At 42.1% G+C, this 26,395-nt stretch overlaps 1 protein-coding gene across 2 annotated transcripts in view; it reads left to right on the top strand.

Moving 5' to 3' along the window:
• The window catches only part of Ryk (receptor like tyrosine kinase), a 74,909-nt gene that overhangs the window by 524 nt on the left and 47,990 nt on the right, over positions 1–26,395 (top strand). The window lies entirely within an intron of this gene.

Here is a 26,395-nt window from a genome sequence, read left to right as displayed (position 1 = left end):
CCACGCTGCCGCGCGCGCGCGCTTTCTGGCTTAGTGAGTGGGGGACAAGGTGAGCCGGGCACCCCGGGCGTGTGGCATCCTGCACACCTTAGGGCCCGCTGGACCTGCCGCTTTGGGGTTTGTCTTGGGTTCGTTGGGTTTGATTGACCTGATGCTGCCCTTCCAGGCCGTTCGCCTACCCCTGCAGACTCTGAAGCCAGAGGGGAACTTGGCTTTGGCTCCCTCACTGATTCCGATTACCTGTTTAGCTCCGTTGTTTGCGAGTTTGAAAAAAAAAAAAATGATGGTCCCCTTCCCTTGGAACTTGGTGGATTCTGAAAATCAGCCCACCGAGGAAGGCCTGGCCAGCCATCAAAAGGAAGTCTCTGATAATTGGGGATACCCAACTTTCACCTTCTTTTGTGCAATAAGGCAGTACTTTCACTTGGTCTCAGGGTGTGGCGTTTCAGAGTGAAGGATTGGAACTGAAAAGGTTGCCTCCTAACATCCATTTTCTGTCACTTTTGTTTTAGTGGGCACACGTTTCTCTCTCTCTCTCACTGTGTGTGTTTGTGTAAAAATGTGTTAGAGGAATTTCTTTTCTCTTTTGAGACAGGGTCTCTAGGTAGCCCTGGCTGTTCTGGAACCCACTATGTAGACCAGGTTGGCCTGAAGTTCACAGAGATCCATCCGCTCGTTAATGGACTTTCTTAAGGTCTGTTGAGAGAGTTCAGGCTTGGAATGAAATTGCTTTTAGCAGGCTGTTTAGATAATGTTATATGTGTGGGTTTATACTCTTTAACCAAAGAGGAATTGTGTTTTTGTAATGTTCTATCTTAATCCCCTTATAGTCTGGCTGAACTAGCTGAATTTATTCTAGCAGAATTGAAACTACATCTAAGTTACTCCTGGGGCATGGGAGAAAAAGGCTTAGGAAAAATAACGATTTATAAAGCAGTTCATAGGCATGCTTTTGTGAAGTGTTGTCTTTTGTTGTGGTTGTTAAAAGAACTTACGTAATTGTGACTTTATTGATGCGTGCTTCCTCTCCTCCGTCTCAGCCAGGATGGAAGTAGGGGAACAGGACAGCTAGCAGCGGACATGGACCGAGTCCTTGCATGTACTTACCAGTGAATGCTAGAATTTTGCTTTTACATTTTCTTTATTTATTTCTGTGTGTGTACTGTGATGCGTTTTGTGGCCGTCAGAGGACAACTTGAAAGAGTAGGCTGTCTCTCTCCACTGTAGGCTCCTAGGACTCCAACTCAGATGACCAGAATGGACAACAAGCGCCTTTACCTGCTGAGCCCAGTATGGACCTACACATGGTCTTATATTTCTTCTCAGTTTCTTTTTACCCAGTGGGGTGTCAGGGGAGATGAGAAAAGTAAGGCTTTAAGCAACTTGTTTAAGGTAACATGGTTTATTTCATATATTACGTGTATAATACATACCCATACAAAACAGTTTGCTGGCTGCAGACTAAGTTTTACTGGAAGACGTGAAGATATTGAGCGGATAGAAGTGTGCTGATGGCTTGTTGGAAAAGAGACCCCTGCTCATTAGTACTTGAAGTGATTCCTGTGTAGCCAGGAACTGATCTTAGGAGTGTGGCTGAGTAGTGGCCAGCAAGTATGTCCAGAAGTGGGCAGCCTGTGCAGTGGAGGGGGAGCTTGCTTCCCTAGCTACCCTTAGGTATTTGAGCAGTGCAAATTGACTTGTCATAGTACAGTGTGGTGTCTGGATCTTCCTCCTCCAGAGCCAGGGCCTCTTTCTGCCCCTTCATGCCTTCCTCAGATGTGCTGCCATTGAAGCACTCCTTGGCTTTGTCTGGGTGGCAAAGAGTAAGTAAGGGATGTTCAGGGCCTCCTGAATGTGGCTATTATGGTGTGCAGGACGGCTTGAAATAGTGCTTTTCCTATGCATAAAAGGTTATTAAATGCCTTCCAAAAGCTTAGATGAGCTAGCCTTCGTTTTACAGTGTTCCTCAGACTGGGTTCAGGATGCCAAGTGAGAACTTAGAAGTCGGTGGTAACAGCTCTGTTGACCTAGCTGTGCTTAATAGGAACGTGGGCTTAATCCAGTCCCACATGCACATAGGAAAAAAGCAATAGGATAGCAAAAAGGGGCTTATACCAGAAACCACCAGCACCCTGCCTTTGACTCCACTCCCCCAGTGGTCCCAGCTCTTAACTGTTCTTCTGTTTATTCCACCTCCTGCTCCCCGCCCCCTTTTTTTCCTTTTGAATTTCTAGACCAGTGTGGAATGAACATTTGTCTTCTGGAATCATCCTTGTACTCTGTACTCTCCAGTGCAGTTTTTTTTTTTTTTTTTTTAAGATGATTTATTTATTTTTATTTCATGTGCTTTGGAGTTTTGCCTGTATGAGGGTATTGGAGCCCCTGGAACTGGAGTTATAGACAGTTGTGAATTGCCACGTGGGTGCTGGGGATTGAAGCCTGGTCCTGTGGAAGAGCAGTGTTCTTAACCTCTGAGCTAGCTCCCTAGCCCCTCTGGTGCAGTTTTAAGTCAGCAGTCAGTATTGATGCCACTGTGTACAAATACGTTGCACTTTTCTGAGTTAAATAGGAACTGGTGGGGTCCCTACCACCACCCTTCTGGTCTTCCCCAGAACAAATAATTGGATTTTAAACTTTTCTAGTCAGTCTGCTTTGTGTCTGTGCATATATTCCCTCAGGCACCCCAAGAAACACGCAGAGCGCCTTTTGATCCTCCCCCACTTCAGGTAGCACATCAAGACATCTGTTAGTTCCATTGGATTCTTCTCAGCAATGTCTTGATTTAGCATCATCCGTCCCCGTGCTTCAGGCTGGACAGTGGTCCTCTGTACCTCTTCTGTCCTGTCTTGGTCTGTGTCCATCCCTCCTCCCCGAGTGTATGGATTCTCAGCAGAGTCCTAAGAATGGGGTGCATGGGAAAGAGAAATTATTTGAGGCCCTTCATGTCTGAAAATTTTCATTTTATACTTCCACTTTGCAGATGGTCTGGCTGGCTTTAGAATATTAGATTGAATATGATTTTTGTTTACAGGTTTGACAATTCTTGTAAGAATTTTAGGTAAAGGGTCCAGGGCCATTTCTACTTCCCTACCCCCACCCCACAGTTTCTAGAATTTTCCTCTGCATTCTGAAGTTTTATAAGTGGTTTATTTGTTAATCTGGATGCAAAGCCTTCAGATTTAGAGAGTGTCTGTTCACATTTTAAATAATGTCTTATGCCTATATCTTCCTAGATATATTTTTTTTCTGAGATGGCTGTCGTGTGTGTCTGTTGATGCCCCTAGAGTTGAGCTTCATTATTTCTTCTCTTACCTTTTATTTCTTTATATTGAAACAAGTGGACAGAGAGTTCTCCCTCTCAATTTTGTCTCCCAGCTTTCATTTTAAAAAAAGTTACTGGTGTTTGTTATTTTTAGAATCTTTGTCTCTACATTTCATTGCTTCTTACAAGTGTTTTATCTTTATTTTCTTCATTATTACTTTTTTTGGCCTTTATTTTTAAGTGTTTGTAGATTCTTCTGTGTATGGTCCTAGATGTCTGATCCTTGGCTTTGTGTAGTGGAGAGTGGGATGCTGAGATTCACAGAGGGGAGAGAATGCACATGTGTGCTGCTGACTCCTGATGTCTGCTAGAATGCAGGTGGACTTCTCACTGGAAGCCTGTCCAAAACACCAGTGCAGAATTTTCTATCTAATTAGGGCTCTGCTTAGTGTCTGTAAAGAAGCCTCGGGAAACTTCCTGCCTCTGGAATGCTGGGTGATAAATCAGCTGCCAGGCTTGGGTTACCTGGTTGGGGGAGGAATGGAAGTTATCACCCTTCAGGCTGTAGACTCTGACTTCTGGTTATAATTCCCTGCCCTTGCAACTCAATTTCCTTAGACCTTGGGTGTCCTACTGAACCTGGGGACCTGCTGCTTTGAGTATTTGCACAGTGTTTTCTTCCCTGTGAGGCCTGAGCTTCAGGGTGGCCTAGGTACCCTAGGCCTAGGTACCTCTAGGTAGTGATCTCTCCTCTACCTGCTTTCATTGTGCAAAAGTTTGTCAAACTATATGATGTTTTTCTCTTCCTATCCTGGCTTGATATGTGCAGTTCCTTTACCATCTAAAGGCTTTGGTCATGCTTAGCTGTGTGACGGCAGTTAAGCTTGGGCCTTACCCAAGGTGAGATTTAACAGTTGTTTTGTAGGTGGTGGTCAGTAGTGGAGGACTGAGGGCTACTCATGTGTGGTAGTAGTTACCGTGTTAAATGCATACTCCTTGTAGGTGTGTGCTGTCCCTTCCACTCTGTGTACAAGCAGGCTGCTGAAACAAGATTTCACAAACTAGGACTTTTAGAAGCAACAGAAATGTATGTTTCATGGTTCTGGATGCTGGGAAAGCCAGCCTCAAAGTGCTTGGTTTCTGGGGATGGCCTGATCTCTGGTCCCTAGATATCCTAGTTGTGTTCTCACACAGTGGGAGGGTGAAATGAGCCCTGTGGTCTTCCTTACAAGGGTACTAATCCCACTCCTACTTTATTACTTAATCCTCTCCCAAAGGCCCTGCTTGCTGATCTGCCACCATGGGGGCTAGAATTGTAACAAGCATTCTGGGGAGGTACAAAGGTTTTTCTGTAGCAGAATGGGTTCTTGGTCCAGGCCCACTGCCTGCAGTCCGATGGAAGTCTGCCTGTGTTCTGAAGACTCCTAAATCTTTGGAGCATTTAATCTCTGTGTGGTTTTCCCATGTCACTAGGCCCTGCTTCACTGCCCTTATTACTGTTCTCAGCAGACTACAGTACTGGCTACAGTGTCCACATTTTAAGTATGAGGACCTTGATTTGGGGTGTTGTGGACATTGAGTAGAAGGACAGGCCTTGATTCAGTTGTGCCTGAATCTGGATCCCTGCTCTTTCCGAAGTCAGCCCTGGAGCAGCTGCAGTTAAGCCAGAACTCAGACAGTGCTGGTTTGCGGTCCTGGTTACTGTCAGTGTCCTCCGTTACTGCTGGAGCAGTGCCAGAAGTTTGGGAATAAGATGCTGGCGGGTGGGAAGGCGTGGTGACAGTGGCTATGTTAGGGAGCTGTGGTCCATAGCGGTGAAGACAGCTTCTGAGAGAACGAACCGTTTAAACACTTCCTTTGGGTAGCCTGTGTCTCCTTTCATACTTAACAGCTTCTGGGAAAGTGATGCTGTTCACATCTTATTTAAAGTCAGTTCACACTAATTTAGACATTTGCTCCTCAGAGCAGACTAGGGAAAGAAAATTGAAGCCAAATAAGTATTACATGTAGAGATAATCACTAAAAAAATGATTAGATTCCTTTCCTTGAGGAGCTGAGGATTTTTGGGGAGATGGTCCATGCAGGTCTGTAGCTCTGAGATAAGAGTTACATCATGATTGATACGTTATTGGAGGAGTGGTCACTTTTGACTGGGATTGATAAGGGTAGGTGATGGCAGGGTTACTTTTCACTGTGTATGATGGAGGTTTTCTTTCTTTCTTTCTTTCTTTTTTCTTTTTTCGTTTTTTTCAGGAATGATTACTGTTACTTTTGAGAGAGGAAAGAGAGGCTTGGAGAGTTGGGGGGAAGGGATCCCAGGAAAGAAAACAACGTCTTATCTCAAGGTAGAGCTGGAACAAGGCAAACAGAGTAGTTAAGGCCAGGCACAGAGCGTGGCGTGGAGTGTGGAGGCAGAACTCGGAAGTGGCTGGGATGAGAACAGTGAGAGGCAGAGAAGACAGCTGGGAGGTCAGTGGCTGCTGGATTAGGGACATGAACTGTTTCTTAGGGAATGGAAAGCTACTGGAGCACTTAGGGGACATTCTGGAGGTGGAGGCAGGAGCATCGTCAGGATTCCCAGGCCATCCTCTTTTATGTGAGACTCTTAACTACCCACCTTCCCACTCCACAAACAAAACAACAACAAAAACCCAGCCAACCGTACATACCAGAACAGTCGAGCTGAATTTAGGAAAGGAGAGTGCAGTCAGTCCTGGGTTATAAAAAGATAGCGTGTGGCTCCGTGTCCATGGTGAGACACCTGCCATAGTACGTGGGTTGGAGGAGCTGGTGAAGAGGTGGGTTGGATTTATGAGGAATTTGCGGTGGATTGGGAGGTTCCGCGGGAGTAGTCCTGAGGCCTAAAGAGAAGGTATTCTCTAGAGTCCACAGTTTAGATTAGGGTGTCTGAGCCAAGGGACCCTGTCTTTATGGGAAAGGCATTTGAAAAGAAAAATGTGATGAGCCAAGTATTCTTCCTTGCCAAGCTCTTCTCTACTCCACAATCTCAGGCCAGATGCTTGGTTGGGGAAGGGTAGTGTCCTCCCTGATGGCGGCTCTGGCATGACCTGCCACAGGGCGGCTTTGGCAGGAATGGGTTAGCATCCTGAAGTGAACCCTTAACCCTAGGCGTTACGTTGGGGTTGGTGGTATTGGCACGGCTTAATCTGAGACCATGTGTTCTTCATTGCTAGAGTGGGCTGAGACATTGTGCAATTGTGGGTTTGAGTTTCTTTCCCCCTCCACATATGGGGAAAAATTCTGTCCAATTATGGCTAAACTTGTCCCCTGTGAGTCACGTCCTGAGTTAATGAGCGAATTCTGAAGGTGCTGCCTAAAATGCTGCTCGGGTTTTAAGGATCAGTTCAAGAGTAAAGGGAAGCAGTCAGAACTGAGAAGCTCCCAGCATTGCTTTGGGGTTTTGAAGCTCTATGTTACTGTTCTTACAGCTCTTGCCAGCCTGAGAGATAAGAAAAACCTGCACTTGAGACCAAACCATTAAGTTACTCTGAAATTATAGTAAAAGTACACTTTTTTTTTGTGTGTGTGTGTTTCTTGTTGTAAGTGTGTTCTAATCTGGATGTCATTAAACAAGGTTCCATTGTGTGGGACTTCCTAATATGTTACAACTGTGTGTGGAGGGCTGAGCTGTACAGTAAACGCTTACTGAGGGTTTGTTTTGTTGTTCCCAGCAGAGACAATGCTGAGTGACTGTCATTCCTAGGGCACTAAGCTGGAATAGAAGGCGCACAGCCCTTAACTTGGTCGATACCTGTAATCTAGAGAGAAGGAACACATCTTCTGTGTGCCAGGTACTTCACACATGTCCTTCAGCAATGTCAGGTGGCAGTGTTTACTTTTAAGCAGATAAAACCAAGATTCCGGAAAGTTACGGAGTGTGCTGGGGGTCTCAGATTCCTGCAGTTGTGCAGCTGAAGTGCATGCTTTCCATCCTGTTGCTGGGAAGGTTAGCAGTCTACTTGGCACCCATTGAAGTCAGAGAGCTGCAACAACATGCAGACTCGTGGATGAGACCATACCAACCGGTGGAGTGATTTCACCTTCTGATCCTCTGTCCTTCCCCTCCCCCTCCCAAGCCCTGGCACTCCAAGTGTCCACTACTCCTGGTTCATGTGGTGCTGGAGGTCAGACCAGCTGTACCAGATGAGCCAGGTCCTCAGCCCCTGTGGTTGATCTGAGATGGAGCTCAGATGACTGCCTCCTGACTTGTGAATGCTCTGCTTTCATTGACTGCAGGGTGCACAGCTTGTAACATTCGCAGCTGTCTTACTGCATGGTCCACAGACTGCTTTACCCCTAGTGGCTGCTTCAGAGGAAGCGACATCCGCTGTTACCAAGAGGCGATACTGTAACAACACAACCAGCACAGCGATTCAGTCCAGCTACAGAGGTGCTGTTGTGAAAAATGCCAGTGGTTTTCCTGGAGGCGGGGGTCTGCATAATAAGTTTGCACACTTTGCCAGAAAGTTCTTAGGTTTGGGGCCTCACAGAACTGGTGAAGTTCCTGGATGTGTCTGAGTCCCATAGAAGCTGGCGCTTGCTACATTTTGTATTCTTAATTCCTTTCTGAATTAAAAAAAAAAAATTATCATGGGGCTGGAGAGATGGCTTAGCAGTTAAGAGCACTGTGTTTGCAGAGGACCTGGGTTTGATTCCTGGCAAATACGTGGTAGCTCACAACGGTCTGTAACTAGTTTCAGGAAATCCAGTGCCGCCTTCTATACTCAGGCACCAGACATACATGTGATGCTCATATGTACATGTGATCAAAATACTCATAAACATAAAATAAATCTAAAAAATTTGAATAAAAATTGAATTGTTTCTGGGGCTGGAGAAATGAGTCTGAGGGTAAAGCGTGTGTTGTACAATCCTGGAGACCTCAGTTTGGTCACCAGGACCCCTGTGGGAGAACTGACTCTAACAAGTTGTCCTCCCATAAATGTATGTATGTAGGTATGTAATTAAAAGTCACTCTGCTATGAACTTTTTTGGGCTTTGAAATTGTACCCTGTCTTCACCACATCATACAGCATATAGAGACCATGTTATATACTAAGTAGTTTTACTTCCCTTAAAAAAAAAATTCCTGTGAAGCAGGGCAGTGGTTGTGCAGGCCTTTAGTCCCATCACCTGGGAGGAAGCAGAAGCAATCAAACCTCTGTGAGTTTGAGACCAGCCTAGGCTACAGAGTAAGTTCCAGGCCAGGGCTATATAGAGATACCTGTCTCCAAAAACAAACAAACAAACAAACAAAAAAACCCTCAAAGTTTTTGCCCTTGAAGTTGTTTTTTTTTTTCCCCCTCTTTTTGGTGTGAAACAAATGGTGAGAATTTGAATTGGTCCCTCTTATTATAGTATTGAAATTAAGCCTACTTAAAATCAAGTCATGTTCATGCCCTGACTTAGTATACTTGCATCTATTAATAATCATTGTGATACTTGGGGGAAAAATCCTGTTTATAACAAAATCCTGTTTATAATATTTATAACAAAAATCCACCAACCATACAAAACCAAAGAGCTGAGAAAAGAAAATTTCCAGTAGTCATTTTTCTGAAGTCCTTTTTTTCTTGGTCTCCTACATTGTAGTTCTCATTTCTAGAATTTAGATTTAGTTTTTCTTATTATCTTTATTACTTATACTATGTTTCTGCTGACATTTTTGGCCATGTTGAGTACAGTTATGTACTTAATACTAACATCTCTGTGCCTATTATGGGTTGGTTTTAGTTGATTATCTAGCACTCTAATTTCTCCTTTTTTGATATGGTGTAAGTGTGTGTGTGTAAATACATATTTAGTTGGGTGGTAGATACTGTGAATATTTCTGAGTGCTGACTGTGTGTGTATATGTATGTTACATTTTTTGAGACTGGATCTGTTGCTTGCCCTAGAACTTGTTGTAAAGGCTCAGCTGGATGTCCATCTGGGGAACCTCCTGACACCTCCTCAGTGCTAAGTTTTTATGTTGGTGCTGGGATCTGAACTCAGATTCTTGTGTAGCAAGTGTGGTACCAACATCTTTTCAGCCTGCCTTCCTGCCCTTCTTTTTTTTTTTTTTCCTTGTCTGTTTTTGCTTTCGTTTGTTTTAGAAGACGCTTGTTCTGTAATTCAGGCTAGCCTTGAACATGTGATCCTCCTGGTTCATTTTCCCATGTGCTGGAATTGGAGGTGTGTGCCAGCATGCCTGGCTGCGAAGCATTTATGTATTCTTTTAAATATTCTTGGATTTTATTCCGGGATGCAGTTAAATTAGTTGGAAACAGTTCGAGCCTTCTGGGTGTTGCTTATAAGGCTTGTTGGATGGAACAAAAGCAGCACACAGTAATCAGGCTCATTATTCCCACTAGCGAGTTAAGATGAAACTTCTGTGCTTATCCCCAGTGAACCACGAAGCGTGAGGCCTCTGGTCTGGCTGCTGGGGATGGATCCAAATTCTGAGTGCTGGGCACTGCTCACTTTTACCCTTTTTCTGCCCTTGCCTGGCTTCCATATAGGCTTGCCCCAGCGTGACTCAGATGAGCATTGGAGTGCAGCCCTCTAGATCTTTTTCACTTTGTTTAGCTCTCCTTTCTAATAAGCTGTTCTGGCACCATATCTCTAGAATCTTCTCTCTCTCTCTCTCTCTCTCTCTCTCTCTCTCTCTGTCTGTCTCTGTCTCTCTCTCTCTCTCTCTCACACACACACACACACACACGTATATATCTTGGTTTTTTTGAGACCAGATCTCACTCTGTAGCTCAGGCTAGCTTCTTAAACTCACAGCAACCTGCTTGCCTTAGCCTCTTGAGTACTGGGATTATAGGTGCGTATGACAAGCCTAGTTTACCTTTGTTGCCTCAGTTTCTTTCTTGAGTCATCTGTCCATCCATCCACCCACCCACTCACCCATCCACCCACCCACTCACCCATCCACCCACCCACCCACCCACCCACCTATCTATCTATCTATCTATCTATCTATCTATCTATCTATCTATCTATCTATCTATCATTTATGTACCCATCTATTTATCTGTGTGCACACACATGCCACAGCATTCACGTGGTCAGAGGACAACTTGAGGAGCCAGTTTTCTCTTTGCACTGTATTGAGGTTTGGTCCTCAAACTCAGTTATCAGACTGTGCTGAGTGGTCAACTGCTGAGCCACCTCACTTGCCCTCAGCACTCTTCTCTGCACGATAACTGTGGAGCTCAGCTGCTTGTGGTCTTTGTTCCGGGGATCATTGTTGCCTGGTGATGGGTGCTTTAAACTAGTGGATCAGATGTATCCAGTCTTGGTTATTTCCGACGAGAGGATCATTCAAGCCCCTGTTACTCTAATTAAATGCTTATTATTTGTGTCTCCCCTAATGTTCGTTCCTTAATGATATATTAGAAGAAAGAAATAGTCCTGCTAAAAGAAGCAGTGTGTAAGGTTTGGATCTGTTTGTGCACACACACTTGTGAGCATATGGTAGGTAGCAGGTGTAGCAGGAAATTGGGTTGGAATCTGAGTGTTGATTCCACTCCTTCCTTCCACTCTATGTGGTAGGCACCTGTGGTGGCCAATCTTGATAGCCTGCTTGACACACCTGGAAAGAGGGAACCTCAGTTCCAGAATTGCCTCCGCCAGCTTGGCCTGTGGACATATTTGGGGCATTTTCTTGATTAATGATTGATTTGGGAGAGCCTAGTCTACTACGGGCTGTGTCACTTTTGGGCATGTGGGTCTGGGCTGTATAAGAAAGCTCTTTGAGCCGGGTGGGGCCTTTTATCCCAGAGCTCGGGAGGTAGAGGCAGGTGAATCTTTGACTTCAAGGCTAGCCTGTGTAGGGTGGGAGAGTGTCTCTGTTTCTCAGTGGGTTCTGCTTCAGTTCCTGCCCCGACTTCCCTAGTTGATTGATTGTGACCTGTGGGTTATAAGCTTAAATAAAATCCTTCCCATGTTGTTTTGGGCCTTGATGTTTTTCACAGCAACAGAGCAGCAGACTGGAGTAGCATGTAACCAATGTTCTGGGTATTCCTTTTTTATTTTTATTTTTTAAATTAAGTGTGGTTTTCTTTCTCCTTTTATTTTTCAAGCTTTATTTAGTTTATTATGTATACAATGTTCTGTCTGCATGTACACCTGAATGCCAGAAGACGGCACCAGATCTCATTATATAGATGGTTGTGAGCCACCATGTGGTTGTTGGGAATTGAACTCAGGACCTTCTGGAAGAGCAAGCAGTGCTCTTAACCTCTGAGCCATCTCTCCAGCCCCTGAGTATTCCTTTCTGCGTGTGTAAGATGGGCTGCTTTCGGTACAGGTACTGTAATCCGTTTGATATGCTGCATGATCCTGGCAACAGTTTTAGCCACTGGTGCGGATTTCAGTATCTTTGCATTAAAAACAAATATCTGGACATTTTGGGCTGCTTCATTTCTGGTTGGGCTTTGCTAAGGAAGGAGGGCTGGCACATCTGTTTGGGTATGAGGAAGGACTTGGAGTGAGCTGCAGAGCACAGAGAAGGAACCTATCGGACATTCCCCAGGAATAGCCAGATGCCTGGAGCCCCTGAACCCCTTTTCTCACTTTCAGCTGCACAGGAAACACTGTCCGTGGCCCAAGCCAATAGACCACTCATACAACCCACGGGAGTAGCTATGATTTGCCAGTAGTTTCTTTTTTGTTTTCTTTTGAGACACAGTTTCTCTGTGTAACAGAGTCCTGGTTGTCCTGGACTTGCTCTGTAGACCAGGCTGGCCTGGAACTCACCGAGATCCACCTGCCTCTGCCTCCCGAGTGCCGGGATTAAAGCACCACTGGGCCCGGCTGTTTGCCACTACGTTAGCAGACCAAGCCTTAGGTTACTGGGTCACTTATGTATTTGGCTGGTGGCCTGTAGTAGCAGTATTCACCTACACTTGTAGCATGACCTTATTTTAGGAGCATGGGCTATATTTTTGTTGAATAAAAAAAAAATAAAAAAGATAAGGAACCTGTCCTTGTGGAACTAACTCTTGATAGAGAGCTGTGATTTGCCTTTGAAAAAATTCATATAGTTTTGAAATTGAATTCCTGAGCTAGTACCTTGCTGCCTGTTGCTGGCAGGGAAAAGTGATACTTCTGAGTTCCCTGTGTTTTATGGTAACAGCATAGATGATCAGGCAAGTCCGAGTCAGTCCAGCCTCTGGGGTAAAGTGTGCTCTGTTAGCAGTGGGGCCAGTGCTTTCTTCTGTTAGGTCAGGGAACAATGGCAAACTATTGTCCAGAGTCTCTGTCTTAGGGTGCTGGGGATTCTGACTCTGTGGCAGGGAGGCTGTGTTTTATGCCTTAGTGCTGCAGCGTGTATGACCTTGAAAAGGATTTGGGAAGTGCCTTTCACACTTTGGACTGTTGTACACATCATATATAATCACACTTTTTAGGGAAATGCTCTTATGTATTTTTCTTTTGACCCATATTTTCATTGGAAGTAAAGTGTTTTTGTTTGTTTGTTTGTTTTTTGTTTGTTTTTTTAAGTCTTAACCATTTGCTACAGTATTTGCTGGTTGGACACGACAGTGCATCTATTTGAAATCAAATGAGCTTACTTTTCCTTCAAGTCTACATAACTTCTTCCAGAGCACCAGCAGAGACAAACCAGAACACAGCATTTGAGATGGCTTTGAGTGTCTGTGATGAGGTATTACAGAATTACCATGGGTTTTGTGGAGACAAATAAAAGAGGTGCAAAGTGAGGGCATAGTGATGGTTTGCTGATTGAGGCTGTTGTTGTTAAAGCACTGTGCTTGCCGTGTGTTCTCTGTAGGCCACTGTACACTGTTAACTCGGTTCTGTCAAGATATTTAATGTTAAAAGAGAAATACAAGAAGCAAATACTGAGTGTGGTTGGGTAGTATGTGAAAGTTCTCAGCTTGCATGATTTGTGCTTGAATAGCCACAAGGCTTGAAGACTGTACTTTTTAATTGTGAAAAAAGAATCTCTTTTCCTGCCATCAGGCCTTGGCAGTTCTCTGCTGTGAGCCACCATGTAAATGCTGGGAACTGAACTCAGAACCTCTGGAAGAGCAGCCATCTTGCCAGCCCTGGCAATCTCGGCTGTATGTAGTTAAATACTGGTTTTTAGTAAATTGTTTGGGGGTACCCCCGGTGTTACTAGATTTTGATGAACAAACATATATTTTCAGTTTATTGGTTTACATAAAATAGAAACATTTGAAGTAAGAGCTCTTTGTGTTCATTTTGCATCAGTAAGTGTATTCAGTGGTTTAAAATACATTGATTTTATATAGACCTAGAAGATTGTCTTGACTTCATGATTTTTTAAAAAACTTTTGATTAATATGTGATGGTCTCATAGAATTCTTATGTTTTGGCTGACATTTGAAAACTACTGCTAATGTCATAAAATTGTAGAATTTTTCAGTAGTGGAGGGTCTTATCATTATCTGGTCTACGTCTTTTGTTCTATAGTTGAGAAAGTTGACTTGCAGAAGGTGGCTCAGGGATTGAGTGCCAAAGGCCACTCAATTGCTTATTCTCAGAGCCAGGAAGAGAAGTCTGCACCGTGAATGCTGCCTTAGTTCTGTCTCCACAATGTTACTTCTGTTTTCGTATTTTAGCTGATCCCTGACATTTTTAAAAATAACTTTTTCTTAAACCCTGTCTTTGATGTAGTTGATTTTTATGCATTTGAGGTTGAATGTTACAAGTACACTAGGTAGAGGAGGTTGCCTGTCCAGTGAGCAGCTCTCAGAACTGTGTTCTGTCAAGTGCTATGAAGGTGGCACTCTTTACTGACTTGCAACTTGCCAACAGAATGACAACATTGGAACTGGTTGTTAACTGTAGTAGGGTGTTTTTTTTTTTTTCTCCCGGCCCCAAGATCCTGGGATAATGACTCATGGGACTCAAAATATACTTACAGATACCTAGGCCATATAGCTAGACTCTTCTCTGACTAGCACATAACTTAAAATAACCCATTTATTCTAATCTACATCCTGCCACATGGCTGGTTACCTCTGTTCAGGTACCATTCATATGTCCTCCTCACATCTTCCCAGGTGAATCACCTGCGTCTGGCTCTATCCTAGAATCCTTTCTGCCTGCTGGATGTCCCTCCTTCAGTTCTACTCTTTCCCACAGGTCATAGGTTTTTAATTGCCAGGCAATGCATCCATACAATAGACAAGATATTTTCTCTATAATTAACTTTTAAAATCATTTAGAAAAAAATTTAGTTATTGGGTTATTTTAGTCTGTATTAAGTTGGACAGGCCACCCTTGATTTAAATTTGAGACTTAACCCTGTATAGTGAAAAAACAAAACAAAACACCATACATTTATTGATAGGGTCATGAGAATTTTGCAGGAATCGTTTAAGTTTTTCAGCATCAAATATGGGTTGTTTAAAAATCAAATTATAAACAAATGTTATCCTTTCTTAGGAGAGAGTAACGTCCTTACTTTGCTGGAATTGGCAACAAGAAACTTAAGTCTGGTTAATGAAGTTGAACAGTTGAAGTATTTATCTTAAGTCAGAATGGCGATATTGTGTGCATTCTTAGGACAAAATGCTACCTAGTCAGTTCATGGCTGTTGGCCTTTGCCTTGTCTTCTTTCACAGACCCCTTTTTACATTGCCTGTTTATTCTACTTTCCCTGTATTGTTCCCTCCTCTCTTGGCCCTCTCTCTTTATGTGGTAGAATCTCAGCTCTTGAGTCTCCTCTGAAACTCGATAGTGCTGCTGCTTTTCAAAAATCTGTCTATCCATCCTATCTTTTTATCATTTATCTATTATCTATCTACCCATCCATCTGTCCATCCGTCTGTCTTTTGTGTCTATGCACACTATGCACACAGAGAGGAACTTTTTGGTTTCTGGGGATCAAACTCAGGTCATCATTGGTGGCAGGTACCTTTAAATGCTGAACATCTCACTGACCCTGTTTTATATAAGTGGATTCACACACTGTGATTTTTTTTTCTTGCTATTTTCATGTAGCATAATGTTATGGAGGTTCACATATATATTTTTATTCTGTTTTTATACCACAGTTTACTTTTCATCTGTTTATAGATATTTGAATTATTTACACATTTTGGCTGTTATGAATAATGGTGTTGAGAATATGCAAGTATTCTCAAGTACCCAGTTGGGTACATGTTTAAGTTAGATATATCTTTAGAACAGAATTGAGATCCTTTGGTATCACTGTTTAAGTTTTTGAGTCACTGCTGGGGGAATTTTCAGTGGTTGACTGTTTTGCATTCCTGACAAGACTGCAGGGGTGGTATTTCTCTGCACCTTTGCCAACTCTTGCTTTTTCTGCTTTTTTGGTTGTAGTTATTCTAGGCGGTGTGGGATACCTTATTTTCGTTTTGACTTTCATAGTATTGAACGATGTGGATGGAGCATTTTTTCATGAGGTCGTTTGTGTCTCCTCTGGAGAAATTGGTGTTCAAGTACCTTGTCCATTTTAGACTGGAGTGGTATCCTTTGTTGAATTGTGAGGGTAGTTTATATATCTAGAATTTACAGGCATCCTAGGGGTGATTTGTAGGCATCATCTTCTATTGTTTGTGTTGTCTGTTTTTTTGCAATAGTGGGTCTTGTTTTTTGGTTTTTGCATAGACTTTAAAAATTTTTATGAACATTTACTTATCTACATTTTTTTTCTTCCTTCCTTTGAATATTTTGTTTTCAAGACAGGGTTTCTCTGTGGAGCCCTGGCTATCTTAGAACTCTCTCTGTAGACCAGGCTAGCCTCAAACGCAGAGATCTGCCTGCCTCTTGCCTCCTGGGATTAAAGGTGTGTGCCACCACCACCTGGCTTGGCTTATCTACCATTTTATCCATTGCTTATGCTTTTGGTATCCTATCTCAAGAATCCATTACCAAGGTTATGAAAATAGGCTTTTATATTTTTTCCAAGAGATTTATGGTTTTAAGTCTTCTGTTTAGGTCACCTATTTTGAAATAATCTTTGTATGTGGTGTGAGGTTGGAATCCAGCTTCATTCTTCTGACTGTGAATACCCAGTATTTGTCAAAGGTAAGTAGTCTTTCTTTGGCAAATTATCTTGGTACCCTTATCAAAACTTGAATCTTCAATTTGGGGGAGGGGTAGTATCGAGACAGGTTTTCTCTTTGTAGTCTTGGCTCTCCTGGAACTTCCTCTGTAGACCTTGTAGAGCTGGCCTTGAATCCAGAGATCTACCTGTACCTGCCTCCCAAGTTCTGGGATTAAAGGTGTCCACCACCACCTCCTGGCAAGTCTTAGGAGTTTTATAACTTTATTTCTGGCCTCAATTCCATTATGTTAGAACCATACTATTGTTATTTTCTAACTTTTTGAGATTATAATCACATCATTTCCCCCTTCTCTTTTCTCCCTTCAACTTTCCCATATATTCCTCATTCCTCTCTTTCAAATTCAGTCTCCTTTTTTTATTAGAGAGAGACACAGAGAAATCAATCCTAAATACATAAATTTAACCTGCTCAGTCTCTATAATGTTACATGTATGTTTCCAGGGCTGATCACTAGGTATTGAATAACCAGTTGGTTTGTTTGTACCTTGGGAAGATTGCTTCTCCGGCTCTCAGCGTTTTGCTTATAATTATTTCTGTAGAGCTGAGACCTCATGAACTTTCCCTCATCCACTTGAGGTGTCTGTTGTTGCTGTGCTTGTTCAGCTCCTGTCTGAGCAGTCACGTTGGTGAGACTTTATGGATGTAGCTTCTGACATTCTCACAGCAAACTTCCTCTGGTTCTCAAAAATCTTCCCTTCCCCCCTTCCACAATGATTTCTGAGCCTTAGTTGTAGGAGTTTTGTTATAGATATATCTGTTGGGATTGGGCTCCTTTACTCTGCATTTTGGTTTTAGTTTTCTGTAATGATTTCTTTCCATTGTAAAACAGAGACGTTTCCTTGATGAGGGCTGAAGATTTAAATATTTAGACTGTGCTTAGGGATTATGCTGGTTTAGTAGAGTGGCAGCTGTAGGTTGTCCTCCAAGATACACGACTTCACTACCTCTGCGTAGTGAGCTAGGTTTCCAGGATCAGGAATGATTTCCTTCTTGTTGAACAAACAGGTCTTAAGTCCAAATAGGGAGTGTGTTGGTTACCACCAAGGTAGGTGTGCCACTACTGCACAGTTTTGATCTAAGTAGCTTTGTAGTCAGTTTTGAAACTGTGAAATGTGGTCTTCTATACATGTGCTTTTAAAAGATTGTTTTGGCTACTTGGAACAACTTTGCAATTCCATATTCATTTGCGGATCTATATTTCTGTTTGTGCATAAAAGGCAGGTGGAGTTCTCAGAAGAGATTGCACTGATTTTGTACGTTTGGGTTATATTGCCATTTGACCAACCTTGTCTTTCCACCCATAAACATGCAATGTTTTCTCCTTTATTTAGTCCTTTCTGTGTTTTGTAATTTTTCTTTTAAACTTAGTCTTTCACTTCTTTGATTACGTTGCCTCCTAGGTATTTTATCCTTTGGGATGTAGCTATAAATGGAATCGGTTTCTTAATTTCCTTTTTCAGTTGAGAAACCAGCTCTTATCAGGCCTCTATCTTTCATTCTAATGTTTTGCCTCAGGATGATGACTCTTTTTTTCTGTTGTATGATCTTTACTATATATGCCTTACGCCCATTAGTATTGGAATCAAAGACCTCTACAAAGTGATCCCCAAAGGCTATTTTTTAAATCTAATTTTCTTTATTTACCTTCCTTTATCTCTCCAATATCAGAACCTATTCTGATTTTCTTTCAGCTGTTCCTTTTTGGACCATGATGTCCACGGTTTCTTGGAATCTTTTCTAAAGGCACATGTTGGGGTGACTAACCATTTGGTTCACCCTCTTCTTGTTCGGACTCAGCTCTGAGCCTTCCTTCCACTACCTTTCCTGGTTCTTGATCTTACAGCATTTCTCTGCTTGTGTCTTGCGATGAAACCGGCGCACTGATGCACTGTGGACTGTGTTATTTTCCTCACTGCCTCACCACCATTCCGAAGTGTCTATTTAGCATGGTTGATGCTTGCCTCACTCTCTCCATTATCAGAGCCTCTGCCAGCCCCTATTTCTGAGCTCAGTCTGCATTTAATTACAGTAATTACAGCTGAAGCATTGATAATTGGTAACAATTGGGAAAGGGTAAGTTGTATTATCTTCACTTGCTTTTTTTTTTCTTTCAGTGTATGATGGGAAAGGAAAGAAAAAGGAGATTAAATCCAGAAATATAAAGTATAATACTCCTTATAAATTTAATATTTGTCAAAAAATCAAGATAAAATAGTTAAGAAATTTACATTTCCTTAATTTTATTTCATGGCTGTCAATGCAAAACATAGTTTTTTATTGACCATTTGGAAAGTATATATTCATAAAGAAGAAGAAAAATAGTAAACATTCATTACCAACTTTTCGCAAATAATCTTTCTAGCTTGCTTTCTGCATTCCTGTTTTTCTTTATGGAGTAAGCTCTTACAAAGGTGAGGAAACCAGGCAGATTGCACTTCATAACCTACAATGTGTTTTCTGGCTCTGTGTCTTCTCACCCACTGCTGGGCGAATTGTGTCCTGGACATTCGTTGCCTTATGAAGTTGATTGTGTATTTCTTTACATCTGATAACTTTTAAAATTAAAAAGAAAGTACTGTTTATATGCATAGGGACGGATGTGACACGTGTGGAGGTCAGAGAGAAACTTTCAGGGGTTTCTTCTGTGGATCTGTGTATTGGATTAGCTGACCAGGCTTGTCTGCCAAGTCCCTTTACCCACCAGGTCACCTCGTCAGCCCAGGGTTTTGTTTTGTTTGTTTGAGATCACTAACTAAAAACTCGGTATGTATCCTAGATGCCTTGAATCCTGCACCCCAAGTGCTGCAATTACTAGTGTGTCACCAGCCTGGCTGCTGATAACTTTATATAACTGTCTGGTGGATGATTTGAGAGAAAATGGTTTCTATAGTGTACCTTGATGTGTGCCTCAGTTATAGCTATACTAATTATGGATGGATGTGTCTTCTATTCTCTGTATATTAATTTCATACCTCACTTATGCTTAACATTGAGTTCTTTATATTTCTATGTTTAGAAATGCTTTACATTAAAAAGACTTATTTTTGTTGATGTGTATGATTGTTTTTCTGCATATATGTGTGTGCGCTCTGTGAGTGTGGTGCCTGTGGAGAGCAGAAGAGGGCGTTAGATCATCTCAAACAGTAGCTACAGATAGTTGTGCGCCACTATGTTGGTGCTGAGAAGGAAACCTGGGTTCTCTGCAAGAACAGTCAGTGCCCTTAACCACTGAGCTGTCTCTCTAGCCCCAGAAACACTTTACATTTTGATTGAAATCAATAAAGATTGGCAGTTATTTTATCATCATACGTCTCTCCCCAGTGTAAATCATTCTCTGTTCCCTGTTAAAAATGAAAGTCTTATGCTCTCTTAGTATGATTTAGAGTTAACCTACTGGGTATGACTGTGTAATTGTCTATTTTCTGAGGCCTCTGAGAATAAGCTTTCTTTGCACAGGATCAGAATTTGTCTGTTAACGGACTTTCTTGCTGGTCTCCCCCCACCCCCCGAAAACTCTTGCTTTGTTTCAGCATTCTGGAGTTTTCCATGCAAGTCTCCACAGCTAGTGAACAGGGCCAATCTGAAACTCTTTCCCATGAATCCCCCATCAGTGCTGTAGGTGGAGATTCTTCCTAAACTTTGGTCTTCTGTTTTGGTACTTTACCATATTTTGTTTTTTGATGTATCTTGATATTTTTAAGGGAAGGTGTAGGAAGGCCTTTCAGTTACTAATGATTTGTTATTACAAGTGTCAGCTTTAATATACTGAAGATGATGCTTCACAATAATTTTTTTAATTGAAAAACATGGGGGGGGGGGGACGAACATGTACAGCCTTTTTCCTAGATCTTATAAACCTCAATTGATTAAAAAAAAAAAAAATATATATATATATATATATATATATATATATATATATCTTAGTTGCTTTCCTATTGCCATGAGGAGATACCATGACCAAGGCAACTTAGAAAAAGAAAGCATTTAAGTGAAGACCTGTTTTAGAGGGTGAGTTCATGACCATCATGGCGGGGACCAAGGCAGCCAGCAGGTGGGCATGGTATTGGAGTAGTAGCCAGGAGCTTTCCTGATCCACACCCACAAGGCCCACAGAGAGCTGTTTGGAATGGCATGGGCTTTTGGAACATTAAAGCCTGTCCAATATTACCAGAGAAGCCACTAGACAGATTGTGAGATTATGTTATCTTGTCCTGAACATTTTAATGTACCTCAATATGGTGTCAATCCTAGAGTCTTGACTCCCAATCTTTGTGGCAAATGGACGTAACTTATGTGCCAGAATTTGGAAAACTAAAATATGTTCATATAACAATTGATACTTTTTCAGGATTTATCATGGTAACTCCCTTAACAGGAGAAGCCACCAAATATGTTACAAGTCATTGCTTAAAATGTTTTGCTACAATTGGTATTCCTTCCATTATAAAGATTGATAATGTCTTGGGATATACCTCCTCTAACAAGGCCACACCTCCCAGTCCTTACCAAACAGTTCTATCAGTTGTGGACCAAGCATTCAAATATAGGAGCCTATAAGGGCCATTCTTATTCAAACCACCATATAATTTTTCTAGTTATATTTCATAGAGAATGTAAACTTTCTAGATGAGTGCAATCTATATTGTCCTGGCTGGCCTGGCCTGGAACTCATAGTGTAGGATTTACTTGGCTCTGCCTCCTAAATGCTGGGGATAAAGGCATATACCACCATGCCCACCCTTTATACAAAACTCGAGAAGAAAAAGAAAGAGTACACAAAAATCACTCATAATCTACTGTTTGCATTCGACTACGTAGTATATTCTGGTATTCACTTTCTTTAAAAAAAATGGAACATACATAATGTACACATTCACATATCATTCACATATATGGCTAACTTTAATTTTTTAGACGTGTATTGAACACTTTTAGGTGCCAGGCATTTTTGAAAATTTGCTGCATATTGTTTGCATCTTTCCTGTTTTCATTTAGTGTTAAGTTCTGTACAAAACTCAATTCCTTACACTGTGTTCGTAGAAGCTCTGCTTATGGTGTCATAGTCTTTTTCAGTGTTTTTTTTGTTCAGTCCTTTCTTCCCCCCCACCATTTCTCCTTCCTTCCTTCCTTCCTTTCTTTCTTTCCTCCTTTCTTTCTTCCTTCCTTTCTTTCTATCAGAGTTATTTTTGTGTAGGTGGGACCAAAAACCAGTTGAGGAAGGGGAGATTGATTCTGCCTTTCCATTGTAGAAGATCCAGTCTGTCATGACAGGGAAAGCATGGCAGGCAGTGGCTTGCTCACATGGTGACGGAGAGGAAGCAGAAAATGCAGACTGGAGCCAGTGGCTGATACAGCCGACAGAGGCCTGCTCTTAGTGACCAGCTTCTGATAGGCAGGGCCTGCTCCTTGAAGGGTCCCTCCACAGCCTTCAAAATAGAGGTACAAGCTGAGGACCTAGCATTTAAAGCGTGAATTTGTGGCAATACACCAGATTGAGACCATAATAGGTGTCTAGTGTATTGCATGGATGAATGGTGACTGACTGAATTACTGAAAGGCCGTAATCCCTGGGATACTGCCTTTAGATGGTCTTCTACAAAGAAAGACATGTTTAGAATCATTGTTTTCTTATAGATGTGACTGTTTTTGTTGTTGTTGTTTGTTTTTTTATTTATTGTAGGTTTTGTTTTTTTTGTTTGTTTTTTGTCTTTTGTTTTTTTTTTTTGAGACAGGGTTTCTCTGTGTAGCCTTGGTTGTCTTGGAACTTAATCTGGTCTTGAACTCAGAGATCCATCATCTTTTTCTCTGCCTCTTAAATGCTGGGATTAAAGGTGTGCACTACCACCCAGCAAGACTGTTGTTTATTAATCATTGCTGTCTTGCTAGGAATTTATACTACTTAGAACTTTATAGTCACAAAGTGCTGCCACACTCTGCCCAGCATTCCGTGCTATATTTAAAGAACATAAGCATTTCTGTTATAATATCAAATCCACTCCTACGAAAACTTTCAAGAGTGCTTATTCACTAAAAATAACAGGATTATGGTGAAAACAAGGTTCAGGGCAGACCACTCAAGACTTCTACTATTTCAGACCCAGAGAGCACTAACAATAGCATAATTGGTACCTTATGAGGTAAGGTGGGTCGCCTAGTCAAACCACTTATTGTGGCTAAGGCTGCCTGAGAGCAGAGCAAAGCTATTAAAGTGTGAGAGGATGGAGATTGCAGGCCTCATGCTCATGAGCTGTGGGGTTACCCTAAGAGTGGCAGAGAGGAAGTACAGCTTGCTCTGACAGGAGCCACGAACCAGCCAGACTCTGCTCCCCTGGGGGGAAAGTCCTTGTGCATGTGTTCACCTTTAATATTCTTGAAATGGAGCCGAAAGAGCCCCACCTTGGCAGGAGCTGAGGTGGTCAGAGGGTCTTCCCATTGGAATAAAGGATTCTCTTCCTGGACCAGCCGCTTTGTTCCGTTATCAGAAGCAGAGTTCCTTATTTTCCTGGGAAAGTATTGTGTTGAAATTTGGAAGTTGATTACTTATGACCATCTTTTTCCTGTAATAATTTGCTGGTACTATTCTATTTTGTAATTCATAGGGTTTTTTGTTTGTTGGCTTTTTTTTTAGATTAAAAAAGAGCTAAAAATCTTTGAGTGTTGTCTTTCACTTTTTGCAGAAAATTTAGATAAGCTTGTATAAAATGGGACACATAGATAGGCTTTATATGTTCGCTAGATTGCTCTTTAAGGAGTACAGAGATGTGCTTGTGGTAGAGTACTTGCCTAGCCTGGGGAAGGTCCTGAGCCCAATCTCCAGCAGCACGAAAAACCAAAGAACAAAACCCACGCGTGTGCACACATGCTTACCTTGGGGCTGGAGAGGTGGCTCAGCTGTTAGGGGCACATACAGTTCTTGCAGAGGTCCCAAGTTCAGTTCTCAGCACCCACGGCGGGAGGCTACCTGCCAACAGCCAGCAACTACTCCAGGGGCTCCAGTTCCCTCTTCTGGATTCTGTAAGCACCTGCACTCACAAGTGCCCATACACCCCTCCCCCACCCCCAAGAAAAAATAAATTCTTTATATACAGTTTTATGACCTAGACCCAAACCAAGATATTGAACATTGCCATTATCACAGGAAGTTCCTTGTAATTCCCATAGTCCATCCTTCCTTCTAGCCGGCCACAGTTCAGAGTTTTATCACTGTATTTAGTTCTGTATGATCTAGAAGTTTTATCTATATAGAGTCAAATAGTTGGTATTCTCATGTGTCAAGTTTCTTTCACTCTGAGAAGTCCATCCTTGTTACAAAGACTTTTTATTGTAGAGAAGTGTTCCATTGTTGAGTGTAAACAATTGGTATCAAGTTTATTGTCTGCTGAGGACATTTGCAGTGTTTCTATTTCTGCAGAGTAGTGAAAGGCCTATGAACATCTGCACAAGTGTTTTGTGGAAACAGTGTTTTCATTTCCTTTGTATAATTACCTCAAGTGGAATTGCTGGCCATAGAGTAGGTGTGTGTTTAGTTTATAAGCAACTGTTAGCTTTTCAAAGCAGTTGAGCTCCCAGGGAGATTCCGAGCCGACTTGCCAGCATCAATTGTAGTTGTTCTCTTGGGTGCCAGTGGTTTTCATTGTACTTGTAACCCCAGTTTTTCTGAAGATTAATGATGTGTTTTAGCACCTCTTCACATTCTCATGGCTCCGTGTATATCTCACTAGGAAATGCACTGACCTCGCTTCTACAGTGTGGTTGAGAGCAGTTTACTTAGGTCTTGAGAAGAGGCCGGGCCTCTTCCAGCCCAGCCCTTGTGGTTTCTCTGCACAGTCCTATCAGAAACATAGACTATCTTAGAAGAAGGCTAACAAGCATTTAAAGGGGCAGCAGGTCTTTTCCCGCAAGTGGAATTTTTTCCTAAAAGCACTTGTCTAGCACAATTTCCCCACTACTTGCTTTTCAGTGTTTAGTAGATTTTCATGGTGTTCTACACATAAAATGTCTTGTCATTGGCAAGGACCACTACTGTGAAATTGAGCAGGAGTAGGGACATCCTTACCTTGTTAATGATTTTAGAAGAATTTAAGAATTCACCATTGAGGGTGCTAGCTGTATGGCTTTGTAAATGCTCTTTACAGACCGAGAAAGTATCTGTCCATTCATTATTTTTGTCTCTTTTTATTAGTATAGGCTTTCAATCTGAGATGCCCTCAGTGTTTTATTTTCAAACAGGGTCTCTTGTTGCCCAGGTTGGCATCAAACTTGCTAAATAGCCAAGGATGACTTTGAACTCCCGACCTTCCTGCTTCCTGACCTTCCAGCACTTCCTAAATGCTGGGATTACTGCTGTGAGTCACCACACCTGCCTTTATTAGTTTTTCCTTTTCTACTAATATGATGAATTGCTGACTTCTTAGAGGTTACTTGGTTATGATATGCTTCCCCTTCTACATACTTTTCATATTTCATAATTGTTCAAATCACGAGTCCACCCTTTGGGTCCTGAGGGGCTGTTAGTCTGTGGCTGTGACTGCGGGTTGTCTGTTTTCTCTCTTGGCTTTGGTTTTCTATATATGAAGCTTTGTTGCATTGTATAGAGAATGGCAGTTGTAAGTTCTGTTGACTAATGAGTGAGTCATTTCATCTTGAGTTATATTGTGTGTTGTCACTTCTGTCTCATCTGTCTTTCTTTTTCATTACTTGACATATATTTTTGAACTTTGTTTTAGTCTTGTCTTTATAAATCTGTCTAGTGTATGTCAGGCTTGAGTGAGTTTTTGTAAACATTTTATTTATTATTTTTATGTGTATAGGTGTTTTGCCTGCATGCATGCTTGTATGCCTCATGTGTGTAGTGCCCACAGAGAGCAGAAGAGGACACTGGATCCCTAAGACTATAGTAATGGATTGCTGTGAGGCGCCATGTCAGTGCTGGGAATCAAACTCTGAAAGAGCAGTCAGAATTCTTAACTGCCAAGCCATCTCTCCAGCCCCTTAAATGAATTTAAACTGTATTATTGTGGTTATTGGTGTTTTCTTTGAATTCGTCTTTTTCCACTCAATCCCTATATCTACCTGCCTCCTTTACAGCTTTCTCTAATACCTATAGCCCCCACCTTGTGTTCCTTAGCATTTCCCATCCTGTCAGCAGGGAAAGTCTTCTGCACAGGATTCCAGATTTGCATCTGGCAAATGTTGCATCTGGCACCCCCTGTAGGAATCATAAAACAGTGCTACTCAGATCTCATTTTGACTTACAGGTATTCTTAGATCTGGGTCTTTGACAGGTGAGCGATCTGTGGCAGAGCTGTGGGTCTTTCTCTGTGTGCTTAGCAGGTCTGAGGTATCCAGTTTGACCTCTTTCACACCACTCTAGGGGTTCAGACCTACAGCACAGGCTCAGTAAATGTGCAATTTAAATTCAGTTTGTCCTGCCTGAGTGCTAGGGACATCTGCACTGAACTTTAACAGTAAATATGTTTAAAGGAAGTTACTCTTTCAGTTGTTTGTCTGTCTCTAACTCTTGCTAATAACCCCCTTTGTCAACAGTGACAGGCAAGTTCACTAACTTGGTAGCACCAGTAATTACCTTTTTTAGTACTGTTGTTTTACTTCCCTTCAGGTTGTTTTTTTTTTTTTTTTTATTCTCTTGTATTTTTTTTCACAGAAAGTTGATTTTCCACTGAAGGTAGTAGTTAAAGGTTTTCTCCAGGAGATGGAGTGATGACTTAGCAGTTAAGACCACAGGCTCACACGGGTGGTGGCTCCCAACCTTCTGGAACTACAGTGTAGGAGTCTCCCTCCTTTTTGACTCTTTCTTAGTCTGGGCCAGCACTGGAGAAGGAACGAGTGATGTTTCTTCTTTGGTGTTTCTCGGAGAGGCACGATATCCAGAAGACAGAGTGGCCACAGCTGGTCCTGGCACAGCTGTGTCAGAAGGAGAGCTACTTTTCGAGTGCCGGTCTCTGTGGGCTGTGGTGCCGCAGCATCCTGCTCCACAGGGCAGTTCACACGTCAGCCGTGCACAGCGCACACCGTGTTTT

This window comes from Meriones unguiculatus, chromosome 6 (assembly GCF_030254825.1).
Source record: "Meriones unguiculatus strain TT.TT164.6M chromosome 6, Bangor_MerUng_6.1, whole genome shotgun sequence".
Taxonomy (NCBI): Eukaryota; Metazoa; Chordata; class Mammalia; order Rodentia; family Muridae; genus Meriones; species Meriones unguiculatus.
Note: the sequence above shows the minus strand (reverse complement) of the source record. Positions and strands in the feature narration are given on the sequence as shown.